Consider the following 13,993-nt stretch of genomic DNA (forward strand, 5'->3'; position numbering starts at 1 on the left):
CTGGCCTCGCTGGCCTACCTGGGCCCGCGCGTCCCCTCTGCCCGGCAGGGCCGGCCGGGCCCCTCCGCCCAGCCAGCAGCTTCGAGGCTCTCGGCGGAGCCTCCACCGGGAGGCGGCGGCGAAGGGCGGCCGGAGCCGCGCTGGAGGCGGGGAACCGGCCGCGGCTCGGGCCCCTCACGGGCGGCCGTTGGCGGCGGCCGTTGGCGGCGGCCGTTGGGGGCGCTGTCGCGCGCACGGCCGCTGCGCCCAGCAGGGGGCGCTCTCGCGCGCGCATGGCAGTTGGGGGCGGTCTCGCGCGCATGGCCGTTGGGGTGGGCGGGGCGGCGGTCGCGCGGCGGCCGTTATAGCGGGGCGGCGGGGCGGGGCGGGCTGCGTGAGGCGGCTGTCGGGCCGCGGGGGGGCGGGGGGGCTCGGTCGTTGCCCGCCCTCCTGCCCGGCCTGGCGGGTCGGGGGCCGTTGGCCGCGCAGCGGTGAGAGCTGGGGCCGAGGCCTGGAGGCCTCGGAGGTGCCGCGGGGCCTCGCCGCGCCCCTGGGGGGAGCAGCGCCGCCGCGGGTGAGCCCAGGCCCCGGGGTGGCGGGGCCCGGCTCCCGCCCCGGGGTGTGGGGCGGCTGGGGGCTGCGCCCCACCTCACGCGCAGGACAGCCGTGGGTGGGAGGGTGCCGCTTCGCTCCTGGGGAGCGCGGTGGGGAAGGGCTGGGCGAGCAGGGGGCTTCAGCCCGCTGGAGCTGGTGCTGGCAGCGGAGGTAACGTTTTACCTGGCCCCGCAAAGGCCGCGGTAGCTTAGCGAGCGGGCTGCCCTGGGCCGCTGCCTGGCGGAGGAGCGGGCTGTGCCCAGCGATGGGGTAACCGTGGGGTGGCTGCCTGTGGGCTGTGGTGCCGTTGGAGAGGTGGTGGCCAGGAATAATTCAGCTTCCCCAGGTAGTGACAAATCCAAGTCCTCTCCCTGACCAGCTTTCAGCTTAGGGTGCTTCTGGCTACTTGAAAAGCTCCCAGTCAGGTGCTCTTTGTGTGGGGAGATGGCAGGTCTGTAATCCAAAAGAGCCCAAGAATAGAAAATGTGGGGGTGTGTCCTGCCCCAGAAGCTCTCTCCCCACCTCCTTGTGCCACACCGTATTACCTCATGGCCCTTCCCATGACTGGGGCAAATGGTTCACCCCAGCGTCTTCTGAGACGTGATTTTAGAAGGCATATGCGTTTAGGAACGGGGAGATCTGTACAAGGTTTCCGAGCTCCTTTTGCCTTAGTGGTATTGGTGCATATCTGGCCTAGGCCTGTTGTGCTTGAAAGCCCTTCCCTGGTGCACGGTTGGGTCTGTGTAGCAAATGCTTTAGCTCCTGATGTCTTCTGCCAGCACTGTGACTTCCTTCATAGGCCATGTGACTGTTTCTGTTTGCCCGTTTAAATCTGGCCTGATAGTTTTTGTGGGCCCGTGAAGCCTGTGAATCAGAACAGGAGGAGGCTGGAGGGCAAAGAAAGAGGTGGTCCGTATGCTGCAGCTTTTTGGAAACTAGCTTTCTGTCTTTCTGTCGTTGCAGAACGTGTGGCTGGGACCCATGGTGTGGTGTCACTCTTGGAGGCGTGCAGGAATGAATGCTCCCTTTGAGCAGTGTATCTTACCCTTCTTATGCTGAGTTTCTTAGACTCGCTGCAGAAACATGTTGTCCCAGTTACTCTCGATCAGGGTGCGGTTAGGTTGGATCACCCTAGCCTTTCCTGCGCAAGAGTTGTTAACGTTTGCCCTCAGGAGGAGCCGTGGTTCTTGCAAGCCCCGGGTGCGGTTCTCGGGACCGGCTGGGGATACGGTGCTGTCAGCGATGCTGCCGGGAGGGGAGGGAGAGGAGGAGCCGGCTAGAAGAGCAGTGGAGCCCGAGCGGGTGGTCCCCAATGGACTGCTTTCCTTCTGGCCCTGTGCCTCTAGTAGTTACAATGGTGAGAAAAGAGGTGTACGTGCTCCCTGACGTGGGAGGAAACCCCTCTGTCCAGCCAAGCGGCTGAGGTAGCCTTTCCCACCCTGTTACGGGTGGTCTCTCAGCTCCTGGGACGCAAACGGAGGGTCTGGAGGGTCTGGAGGTGGCATTCCTATACTGTCCGCGCAGTGAAACAGCAGAGCGTTTCTCCGCGGACCTGTGTCTTGGGGGGAAGGTGTTGGGGCGTTTGCATCTGTAAGGACGAGGCTACTCCATCTCGGCTGAGGTGACCTCTCTGAGACCGGGGCAGCCAAGAAAAGAGTTACGCTGGCCTGGAGTGAAAATCTGACTGCCGTACCAAGCACACAGGCTCACAGAGACAGCTGGGTTCAATGTGTGTTTGTGCCAGTAGGCATCCAAGTTACACAACTCTTCAGTTTTCAAGGGTTCTGGCTCATGTCATGACCCTTTAGTTAGCTGGTCTGATGAATGTACAAACCGTTAATCTCCAGAATTACTTGCCTGGCCCAAGCAGAACGCTGCCCAGTTGGTGTGAACGTTTGCATGATAGTTGTTGGCAGACCATTAGTGACAAGACATTAACTGCCCCAACGCTGGTCAGCCGCTTGCAACTCGCTCGTTAATGAATGACTCTAAAGAGGGTATTGTGGCTAGGAGGAGAAGTGAAGCACGGCACAGGCCTGCGCATCCGTCTCTAGAAACGGCGCAGAGGTCCAGGACTTCCCTGCCGAGCTCAGGCTAGATTAAGCAGCTGAGAGCCAGCACAGCACCAGAGAATGAGAGTGACTTCAGGCTTGCCTAGGGATCGGGGTAATGCCGGGGGGACTGGAGACCACCGTGGTTAGCCAGGGGCCTGCTCGGTGCCCTCTGCATGCTGGAGCCTTCCCCTCCTGCCGTGCACTGGATTAGCCTGCGCGCTGTCCCTGCCTCGCTGGGATGTTCTGCTGATCAGCACAGAGGGTCCCTGGACCCTCGTATCAGGGGTATGGTCACGGTAGAGAACAGGCATGGAATGTATTTGAGGGGTTGTGGGTTTTTTTCTCCTCTTCATTTAAATGTGGAGACAAAAGTGGTCAGATGAGCATTTTCCTAATTTGAGTGGAAAACTAAAAACATTAGTAATGGCAAAAGCCAAGGATAGTTCTCCGCAGACTTAAATGTTACTGAAGACTGTTGTTTTCACAAGCAGTGATAGCTCCCAGGGATGCCAGTGTCCTATGACCGGGTCAGGAGGAGGTCCGCTTTGTCTCAGATGGCGCTATGGAGGCGTATGTAACTGTGTGATGACGACAGTACTAACAACTTGGAATCCTCTACCGGTTTTTATATGAGCGCTTTGAAGTGCTGAAGGTGTTCCTGCCTAGGATGCCTCTCATTGAGGTAGTTCAGTTCCACAGGCTAAATGCCTTCATTCAACTCTGTCAACCGCTACCAAAAAATCCAGGTGGAAGCACCAAAGAGGTGCCATGCACTAAGGAAGAGCCGCAGAAAATAGCGGAGGGGTGCTTTAAGGGTGAAACTTCTTTCTTTTTCCTAGAGGGATGATCTGACTTGTCTTCAAAGCAAGAGAATGCCACAGTCTCCAGTGCTGGTGCTGGTTCACTGCTTAGCTGTGGTAAGTGATTTGAACCCTGACGGGCACTTCTTGAGCCTGATCCAGCAGTGTGTGTGGCTGCTGTCAGTGTGGGGGAGCAGGTGAAGGGGATGACTTGACAGGGTATTGGCCTCGGTTTGCCCCTCTGTACCAAAGGGCCAATTTTGCGAGATTGTGACAACTGAGTTGCAAAGTCTGCTGAGTGTCTTGGGTTACACACCGAAGGAGGCTGCAGCCAGTGCATGCCGCAGCAGAGCAGAAGTCCTGGGAAACTTTGTTCTTGCCCCAAAGAGGAGCAAAGGAAACAGTCGGCTGCTTTTTTGTGCAGCTTGCTCCTTTGCTATGTAGTAGTTGGAACCACTGCCAGCAAGACTTTCTCTCCAGCTCCCATTTTATGGCCTCTGGAGCAAACTTTTCCCACTGCGCCCCTGTCCTCTGTGCCACCAGGCTCTGCCAGCTGCCGGGTGGAGCGCAGAGCTGACTGCGCAGGGGTGGTCTTCCTGCAGAGAGCCAGGTCCCTGGAGCTGGAGGAAGGGCTCTTCCCCAGCTCAGCAGCCAGCTGTGGCTCTGGAATTACTTAGTAGGTTGGGTGGGTTTGGCAGTGACTGGGTAGAGCTGAGGAGTGTGGGGGGAGTGGGGCTGGCTGCACCACCCTCCCTCTCTGGAGGGTTCAGTGGGGAGATGGACGCAGCTGCTCCTGAGGTTGTGCCTCAACAGCTTGTGTGTAAAGCCCTTCTCTTCAGTGACCAGTTAACAAAGTCCTGAGGCTTTCTTTGTGTGCCCTTTGGCTGAGGGCGAGGTCCCTTGCTGATGAGAAGGGGCTGGGTGTTTTTGAGCAGCAGGGAGAGGCAGCAGAGGTGCTTCTATTTTTCTTTAGGCCGGGAGAGTTTTGCCTTGTGTCCTGCCTCTACTTCTGTTCCTCTGTCCCTTGTAGAATGTGCTCGCAACTGTATCTGCCACAGGGGCTGTGCTCTCCCCAAGGTGTTTATGTTGCACCTGCACATAAGGATTTGATGAGGATTTTCTGCAGTGATAAAAAGTGCTCGTAGGTTGAAGCTGCAGTGGTAAAATTAATTGTTCGGAGACTGTGTGTCTCAAGCCAGCCATAAAAGCAGTGTAATTCACTGCACGGAATCCCACCTGTGTGAAGCAGCTGTCTCGACTACCTTCCTGAGACAGAAGAAAGATATTCAGGAGAGGTTTTTTTGGGTTAAAGCCATGCTCTCGGGAGGTTTTGTTTTTCACCTGATGGAAAGCATCTACAGTTCTCCTGCCCAAGAAATGCTGGCAAGAGCCAGCGTGGCTAAGAGGGCCCCTTGCCTTGAAGCCGTGAATCACTGCCGATCACTTCTCGAATCTAGACCTGGGTATGAAACTCTGCAATCAAATCAAGGGTAGCAAAGAGCAGGATCAGTGAGGTGACAGCTTTTGGGGCCTCCTCCAAGGAATTGTCATTAGATTCTGCTTCAGAAATTATTCCACTGAGCCAAGAGGACACCTGGCCTCTTGGAAATACAGCATTGGTGGAGTGTTGACTGCATTACACAGGCCTTGCCTGCATAGGCTCACTGACTGCTCGCCCAGGTAGGGTAATGGGTATTGGGATTAAGGAAGTAGCAATTTCTGGTTGTATTTGAGAACTGCTTCATCTGTGCAATTTGCAATGCTCGTTTTATTTGAGGTGCTGGATGTTCTTGATGTTTAAGTGCTGGACTGAAGCTTAACGATGTGTTCCTATATTATGCTTTCACTTAAATGATCTAACATGTATATTTATTACATAATTTCTGTTTTATAAATTGAAATCATGTGATGTGTATTAATGTCTATCATCTCTAATATGATCTAACTGAAATCGTAACAACTTGGCCAAGTCCTGTAGTTCCCCCAGGGTGTTATCCTAAAAAGAGGAGTATACTCCAGTCTCTTAACAGCTGTCCTGATTGCGTGCCCCTCTGGGCAGGGGCTACCTGTTACTGGAACCATGCCTCGCACTGGAGTTGTGGGGAGATGGGAAACTGGTTGTGCTGGGCGCGTGCAAGTCCTGTGGGAGCAATTGCTGAGTTGGAGTGAGGCAGAGTGCCTACTGGGGAGGGCATCGTTATGTTAGTATAAAGTTGCTTGCTCAACGCGGACAGGGCTGAACTGTGACATGCTGCAGTGGGCCTTGCGGAGGTACCCCGGCGGCGGCAGCAGCAGCAGCGCAGCTTGTCAGCTCTACGCCTGCCACAACTCACGGCAGCTTCCCCAGACTGCAGAATAGCATCGTTCCGCCCCGGATCTCTGCGGTGGTGCTGCTGCTCTCTTGCAGTCCAGCCCCGTGTGGCTAGTACTTCATGTTTGTTAGTCCAGCTGCTGGATGAGTGCTGAGGCTCTTCTACTGCGCCTGCCCTGGGGAGTCTCTGCCCAAGCAGCCATGGGGCTTTTAAGGCCTCCAGGTGAGATTCTGCCTCTGATCCCAAAAGGGGAAAATTTGCTTAGCCTGTAAACATGCTCTTGTTCCCAGTAGGAGCATGCACTTCAGGTGCAAGTGGATATACTTCTATATTGGCTTATGCGTGTATGTGCATTACTTCTTAATGTGTTGACTGTGTATGTAATAAGCAGTTGAAATGTGGCTGCTTGTTGCCTCCCCAAGGCTGTAAAATGTGTAAAACTGCTGTTGCCTGGTAAGTGGATTGGCTGCTGTTGAGGAGATACAAACTGCCTTGCCGTGAAGTTGATTTTTAAGTTAAAAATAGCTTTTTCTACTTTGTCAGTTTCCTAGGGGAGTAATGATTTTTAGGGGTGTTCTGTGTTCCCTCTTTCTGTTCTTTGTGTCCTGGCTTGACCAGGTCATGGTTTCTTTTAACGGGTTTAATTGGCCAAAAAAAAAAAAAAACAACCCCAGACAGTTATATTGTTAAAGGGAAAAAGCAGTGAACTTTGTTGTGAATGTTCAGAGGAGTAGTTCCAAATATTCTGAGGGATTTGTCCAGTTTGGTTGTATTTTGGAAAAAACAAGAAAAAGATGGCAGTGCTTTGATATCCTTCTGCATTTCTAGGAATTGAGCACAAGGTGAACTTGAGACAGCACGTGCCCTTTGCATGCTCAGGCATTGTGTTGCTCATCCGGTTTACTTAGATGCACAACTGTGAGCGTATTCATCCCCACGGAGGTAAGTCCAAAAGCTGTGTGCCTCTATGAGAATTAAATTACCTGTCCTAGGATTGTTTTTAGTAGTGGTTGTCATAATAGGCTTCCTAGAAGTGAACTATGCAGGAATTTGTTCTAGTTCTGCTAACTTATTCCCAATGTTATTGTATGTATTTGTCCGTGAGAATCTTGATTCCTAGAAAAACTGGAGACATCAGGGAAATTAATGTTCAGACTGACCCTAGCTGAATATAGGGTAGGTGACACTGATAGAAATTATGAAACATGAACAGAATGGGCAAGGCCTTTGAAATGTTTACTGAATTAAATAAGAGCACAGGTACCTTCTGAAGCAACACCTAGTCCAGATAACTGTACCAAGTGGAAGGCAGTGTGCTTTCCAGAGTTGACATGTAGCTGTCAGACTTTTTTGCCCCTTGTTATCTAGCCTCTTACTTCTGGCCGCAGACGAGGTGCGTTGCCGGAGAGCACTGGAGAACAAGTAGGTCCTCTGAAGCTGAGCGCAGCAAGTCAGAACTCAATAGTCAAAGACATTTTCACAGCCCCAGAGGGAAGTAGGTGTTGTTCCCGTGAGAAAGTCCAGGGAAGTCAGGCTGCAGCTGTGAAGAAGTCCAGTTTCCATACGACTGTTTTGTACTATACGTGTGTTTGAGAAGGGGAGTTAAACCTGCAGTACTAGAGAGTTCTGTGAAAAATGTATTTTACTCGTGCTTTCTAACTTGGATTCTAAAATATGACTCAAATTATCCAGCTGCTCCTTATCTCACCTGGATTATCACAACTGTCGTTGTGCAGAAAGGCCTTATTGGTTTCTGTGTAAGGAGTATTAGCATTTACTTTACTAGGAAGTGTAATTCTGCTCCAGGGAAGGGGATTCTGCAGAACGTTATGTGACAGGAGCTATGCTGTGGCTGCAGGTTCAGGATTCATCCTTTTTTTTCCTTTTTTTTTGCAAGTGCATAGATGTAAACTTGAAAAATATTTCCCGCCTTTGTGTTCATCATAGAATCACAAAACCGTGGAAGTTGGAAGAGAATTTTGGAAGCCTCTAGTCCAACATCCTACTCAACGTGGGTCAACGCTGCATTCAGACGAGGTTGCTCAGTGCTCTGTCCACTCAGGTCTTGAAAACCTCCAAGAATGGAGGCTGCGCTAGTGTTCTGGGCCCCAGTTCCAGTGTTTAGTTATCCTCATAAGGAAAATTGTTTTCCTTGTATTCAGGTGAACCCTATTTCAGTATCATGATCATTGCAGTTGTGTTCAGGTGTCAGCCGTTGGATTGTCAGTATTTGTAACAAGATGGTTTTGTTTTATTTTTTGATATGTATAGACCGATTGAGGCATATCGAGATAGAGGCCATTGTGGTCTAGAGTTGTTTCTTTAGACACGTCTTCACCTGAGATGTGGCATAATATAACCTGTGAGAGGTGTTAGTGAATTCTAGCGTTTCTGACTCCAGAATGGACCACGTTAAAGACGTGTTGTTGAGCCAGTGATTAGCTTTGCAAATGAAGACTGTCTTTTTAATTGTCTTGCTGGACAAAGGCTTATGGAAAAAGAAAAGCTGTATGGGAGAGGGGTTGGCCTACACTGTTCCAGGGGACTTAAAGATCGATCGCTGACGTGTTCGTGTCTGCCTCTCCTAAGTCTAAGAATGATTCATGGGAAGTAGAAGTAATGGAGTTGCTGGGTGGTGCCAGAACGCGTGCCAGAACATGGAGACAGAAATGAAAAGCTAGCTGGATAGAGAAAGCAAGCAAGGAGATTGACGACAGGCAAGAATCTCTGAGAAGCATCGGTTTAGGCTCAACTCCATCACATATATGTGGCTGCTTATATTTTTTATTGCAACCTTTTGTCAGCTGCCTTCTGAGATCAGCTGTTCCTTTTTCTTCCCCTCCCTTACTTCTTGAATGTCCTTTTATAATCGGTCTGCTCACTCTTCTCCGCTGTCTTCATGTCATAGCTGTTTAGTAGCTTCTCATCTCTCAACCTTCTGGCTACCGGATTCCCTTGGCTCTGTCACCTGTCCTGTTTCTGCCTGTTTGCTTCTTCCCTTCTTCTGCTAAGATTGCTCTTCCTGTTTATTTCCCCATCTTGTTGTAGCCTGCGGTTTTGCATGCTTACTGGTTTCTTCCTAGCGTTCTCTTATGCCAGACTTGTCCTTTTCTCTACTTGTAGTTCTTGTCCTCTATTCTCCAGTGTCCCTTCGGTCACGTGTGAGTGCATCTCTAAATTTATCCCCTCTGCACACTTGGCTCCTTGTCAGCCGCGATTCCTGTTCCAGTCGTGTAAACGAAGCATTATTTGGGTTTCTCTCCTACTCACCTGTTGTGTTGGTCCTTTGGATTTGTTCTCCTTCTTTCTGTATTGTCTGTCCTCCTTTCCCTTGCTTTGTCTCTGTTGTTTGGGTGTAGCAGGACTTCTTTTCTGCCACCCTCCTCCTACTCTAATTATTTATCTTTCACTTTTCCCAAGTCTCCAAGTCCCTATTTTGTTTCTTTTTTTTCTTCCTCTTTGTCCAGTCATTTCTCTGCTCTTTCGTTCCTCTTGTCACGTTCCTTGTGCCGGACCCGTCTCTGTAGGTGGAATTTCTTTTTTGGAAAAGAGCAGAACCTCTACCCTCTGGATGGATGCTGGGCTTTCTCTGCAGTTATTCCCGCCCTGTGTTTTCATCTGTAGCTCAACTGCTTGCTGGTTTCTTTTTGGGCTGCCGGGTAGAGACAGAATGCCTTTTCAGCGTTTCTCCCTCCTACGCGGTCCTTCACGTTATGCTGTGGTTTCTGTGTTTGCAGTGTCTCAGCTTTATTTTTCTTCATTCTGTACCATGCAGTTTTTGTGGACTCTTGTATTGTCACGGTCCATTTCCGCTTTGCATACTGCTGCTGGCGCCCCATCCTCTTGCATCCTGTTACGTTTGGCAGCTTTTGCTTGCCTTCAGACTGTGGTTGCATTTTGTTCACCCTGTCCTTTGCCTCTGCTACTGTAGTCCTGTTCAGATCTGTTCCTTCAGATCTTCCATTGCCCTGGGATCAATTTGTTCATCTACTTTTGTGGATTATTCTGTAGGCCAGTGCTTTCAGCCCAGCCTTAAATCCACTGCTGACTCTACTACCAGCTTCTACACACTTCTACCCCTTTTGAGGGAAAGGCTTCCTGCCCTGCCTTCACTGGAAGCCTTGCTCTCTTTGATTCACTCTGTCAATTTGTTGACCGTTTCAACCATTTCTATCAATATGGTTGTATGAGGGTCAGGTGCAAGGGTGTTCCCCAAGTCCTTTAAATTAAAAATCATGGTAACAGGTACATTTAGACAACAGATTTATAGTGAGCTTCCGGCAAAACAAAGGTATTGTGCACAGCTGTGAAACATGTGCAGCCAGTTTTTCCCTTCCTGAAATATAGGGTAAGTGGTCTCTACCTTTCCCGCTGTACGTCGGAGCGTACCCAGAAATGCGTGCAGAGCCCGAGCTGTTTGCCTGCTTACTGAAGTTAATGGCGAAGCTGTGCAGTGGACTTTGACGGTGGGGAAGCAGAGGCTGATATGTAAGGATATTGGGGAAGATTTTTTTATGTCAGCAATGGTGTATGCACAGCTGATACCAGCCCTCTCTCTTACTCCTGTCTAATAACTCTGATCTGCTTAATGTCACTGGTGCCATTTCTCAGCACCGAGGAATAGTTTAGTATGCCTATTTCTCCATTTCCCTTTTTAAGGCCTTTCAGTGGAGAGGTAGCATGCCTGCTGAAAACTTTCCTGCCTTGTGAATCTAAGCATGTGGCACTAGCAGATGTGTTAACGTTGTGACATTGTTAGATTGAGGGCCTCCATTGGCCCTCTCATTTCACCTGCTCTTGTCCTTTTCTGTTGATAGAGTTCATGGCAAATATACTTCATGCCTCTTCTTAGGCTCCTTTCTCAAATCTTTCCTCACTCTCCTGTGAAATGCTTTCAAGATGTCAGACTTTCCTGTTTTACTTTGGAATGAGCTCAAGACCTTCTGAGGCTTTCCATGAACAAGTGGATCCAGTTTAACGGAGTAACTCTGGCTTTCGTAGTCTCATCAGTGACATGGCAGACTCGATCAAGCCCCTGCATGACCAGCGTCAATGGGAGAAGGTGAAAGGCTCATCTTTCCCCAGAAACCCCAGGACCCAGAGGAGTAGTCTGGGATGGGGAAGAGGGCAATGCCAAGATTTGCTGTGTAAGTGTTCCCCATGTTTGAAATCTGTGCTATGATTGTGAGGCTTCTGCAAGTGTGTTCTGTTCTCTGTGGCTCGGACCAAAAGGGCTTGTGGCCTTAAAAACCTTTCCGAGGTTTCTTAGAATCAGTACATCCTGACAAGAAGTTTTACGTTTGGCAAGCTCTGTCAACGTGTGGAAAGGAAAACTCATTCTAGGAGAAACATAATAATAAAAAAAAACATTGCATCTTAACGCTGACCACTTCTATTTCAGTTTCCTTTATTCTTCTCTGTAGCTGTTTGTGTCTCATTTTAGTTTTAGCTTGTGACTGTTTAGATAAGTGTTGTGGTTTATATTTTTACAGCATCTTGCACAAGTGTCTTCCGGTGCATGTCTAAGACACCTATGCATTTCACGGAGACAAACTAAAAAGTCAGAGCGATGGAACAGCAAGGAAACAAGTGATCAAAGCCAAATGCTCAATAGATGTCACTGGAGGAGTTCCAGGCTACCGGAGGAACTTGCTTGCTTTGTGCAAGATAGGCTGTCCTCCTTGTGTTGAAGAGCAGCTTGCATAATGTTCTACATAGTCAAGCAAGTTCATTTCTCACCTGGTATTTCCCTAAACTATAACATAGTGGGTAGGAGGGGGAACTAGTTATTTGGACTCTTCCAAATTGAGCAAGACATTTTCAGCATTTTCAATCTAGTTCTGTGTTGCAGGAATTCAATTATTCCCCTTTCACTTTTGAATAAAGCTTTTCTAATACTGTAATTGCTATTCAATCTGAAATTGCGTACTAATTAAATAGATGTAGAGTCCAGCATTTGAATGTACTAGAAGTAATATACGTTTTCATTTTAAGCACTCAAGCAAATTGTAAGCACTCAAACTGGAAACTTCCACTCAAAGTGGAAACTTGCTGAGGCTGGAATATGTCCAAGCTTGCTAGCAATGCTTTGAGAATTTGCTTTTTGTGTCTGTCCATCTTCTCCGCGGGTTGAGTATAGCTATGTAATGGCCTGTCGGTGTTTCTTCCTTATCTATGGACTGCAGATCATTGAATCCGCATTTTGCAGTTGTCTGATATTGCCTAAGAGATGGAGGCGATCAGGTTTATGGTATGCAGGAGTAATGCTTTGGCGCATTTTGAGTATTGCCTAGGTGATGTTCTGGGAACTCCGTATGTGTCTGTATCTATGCATGTAACATCATGGCCTTATTTTCCTGGAAAAGGCTCGCTCTCGCAACCACATAAAACTGCCCTAGAGCTGTTGAAGTACCCTGGTGTGACTTGCCTTGTTTGCTGCCCTTTCTCAGTTGAGACACAGTACTGTTCTCTGGCTGCTCCTGGTCCTGTGCAGTGTGTGATGTGAAGCACTTCCTGGGCACCCCTGCAGGGGCCAATCATATCACTCAGCTCTGTTCGCCATAGTTAGGCCCCCCTCGTGTTGTAGTCTGTAAGTAGCCGCGTAGCTTATAATAGAATTAGTCACTGAGTAACGTAATGCTGTGCAAGAGAAAAGGCAGAGGAACAAAACCTGGAAGTGAGAGGAGGGGAAATTAAAAGGTTAGATTCTGCCTCCTTGTTGGTAGTAGTGCCCACTGAAGTCTGGGACAGTTTGTGGAATTAAGCCCCCCTCAGGATAAGGAGGGGTCTGAACCCCTTGGCCTCAAGGCACTAATTGCAGCACTGGAGACCTTTAAAGCTGGGAGTCAGGGGAGAGAAGAGGAACTGCTGGGGAATAAAAGACGGAGTACTGACTGCAGAACCTAGTACCTACCTCCTTTTGCTGCTTGAAATGACAGCAACAGTGAGCTCGTTGTGTCAGTTCCCAGATCCAGTGAGATGTTAGCCTTCGCACTGGAGTGTCTCATGCTGACGGAAGCAGAGTCCAAGGTGATACTGAGCAGTTGGGTTCAGTCCACTAGAACCGCGCTAGAGTTAGGCTGATGTGAATTGTTAAATGCCGCCTAGAGACGTGTTTCAATGCAGTTAGGAGAGACGTAGACTTTTTGAGAGCTGGAAAGCTATACAGCTTAGACGTGTGTCCTGCGTTCAGCGTAAATAACGCTAACAGTAAGATGCACGAGACGTATTTACCTTCCACAGAGTCATAGTGAACTTCAGTTATCTCCTTCAGTGCATACTTCACCAAGAATCAGGTGTATTGTAGTGATATAATATGCTTTGCTAGCATGACCCAGAGAGGGAACCCCTGTTCCTTTCTGTTCCTTTATGAAAGAAACAAACAAACAAACAAACACAGGCAAGTCACTGGTTGGGAAGGTTGAGGCCATTAGTCCTTCAACTATAGACCTGCATCTTTAGCTAAAGCTATATGTTGGCTGTGGAAATTCTCTGCTTCCTGTCAGGCCTTACCAAGTGGCATTTTGGATCGTGCCGAACATCTGGTACTTAACTATTCATGATTATGTGTTTGTGGTAGGTACATAAGATCATGTCAATACAGTATGTTGAAAAGGCCTTCTTCAGTGGATAAAGAAGTTCGTATGGTCAGGACTGCTTACACGTGTGTGTGTGTGTGTTTTTTTTTTTTTTTTTTTTTTTGCAGCCTCCAAAAATATCAAATGAAGACTTCAAAAGCTATTCTACAGTATTCTATAGTCATGGTGCAGAATATCAGAGCTTAAAATAACATTGCACAATGTTTTGAGTTGATTGTTGTGCTTAGCAGAATAATGGGGGAAGTAATAGTAACACAAGAACTACCTGTACCAACCTGTTGAACAGATTACACGGAAATAAACATCTGGCCCACGTATACTTTTTGTATTCCCTCAGCTTGGTCTGGTACTGCAAGTCAACGTTTCCTCCCTCTTGTGTTGTGCTTTACTCAACTTGATTCTCCGGACTCCGAGTCTCCATTCCATAAATTGTTGTTGTTCTTGCTGCGTTCAGCAGTCCCAGTTCCTTTCAGATAAGGAGGCTGGCTACCACTTTTCCCCTGCAGGCATGTGTAGGTAGATATACATGGGTGTGTGCTTGCATGCGTGTGTGTGTGTATTTTTTTTTAAAAAACTTTCTAAATGGAATGATTAAAGAGGAAGACGGGGTCTAATTACTGTCTTAAGGACTCTTCCGTATATCCTGTTTTAAGAGA

At 49.0% G+C, this 13,993-nt stretch overlaps 1 long non-coding RNA gene across 2 annotated transcripts; it reads left to right on the forward strand.

Moving 5' to 3' along the window:
* Positions 1-404: 404 nt before the first annotated feature.
* LOC138067121 (uncharacterized) lies at positions 405-13,116 on the forward strand. 2 transcript variants are annotated; one of them, XR_011140786.1, is made up of 5 exons: positions 405-553; positions 3,467-3,544; positions 6,568-6,681; positions 10,741-10,886; positions 11,232-13,116. It is a non-coding gene; the product is annotated as an uncharacterized lncRNA (long non-coding RNA). The 2 variants fall into 2 exon arrangements; XR_011140785.1 differs by having other exon boundaries at positions 10,741-13,116.
* The last annotated feature ends 877 nt before the right edge of the window (positions 13,117-13,993 follow it).

This window comes from Struthio camelus, chromosome 4 (genome assembly GCF_040807025.1).
Source record: "Struthio camelus isolate bStrCam1 chromosome 4, bStrCam1.hap1, whole genome shotgun sequence".
NCBI classification, from domain to species: domain Eukaryota; kingdom Metazoa; phylum Chordata; class Aves; order Struthioniformes; family Struthionidae; genus Struthio; species Struthio camelus.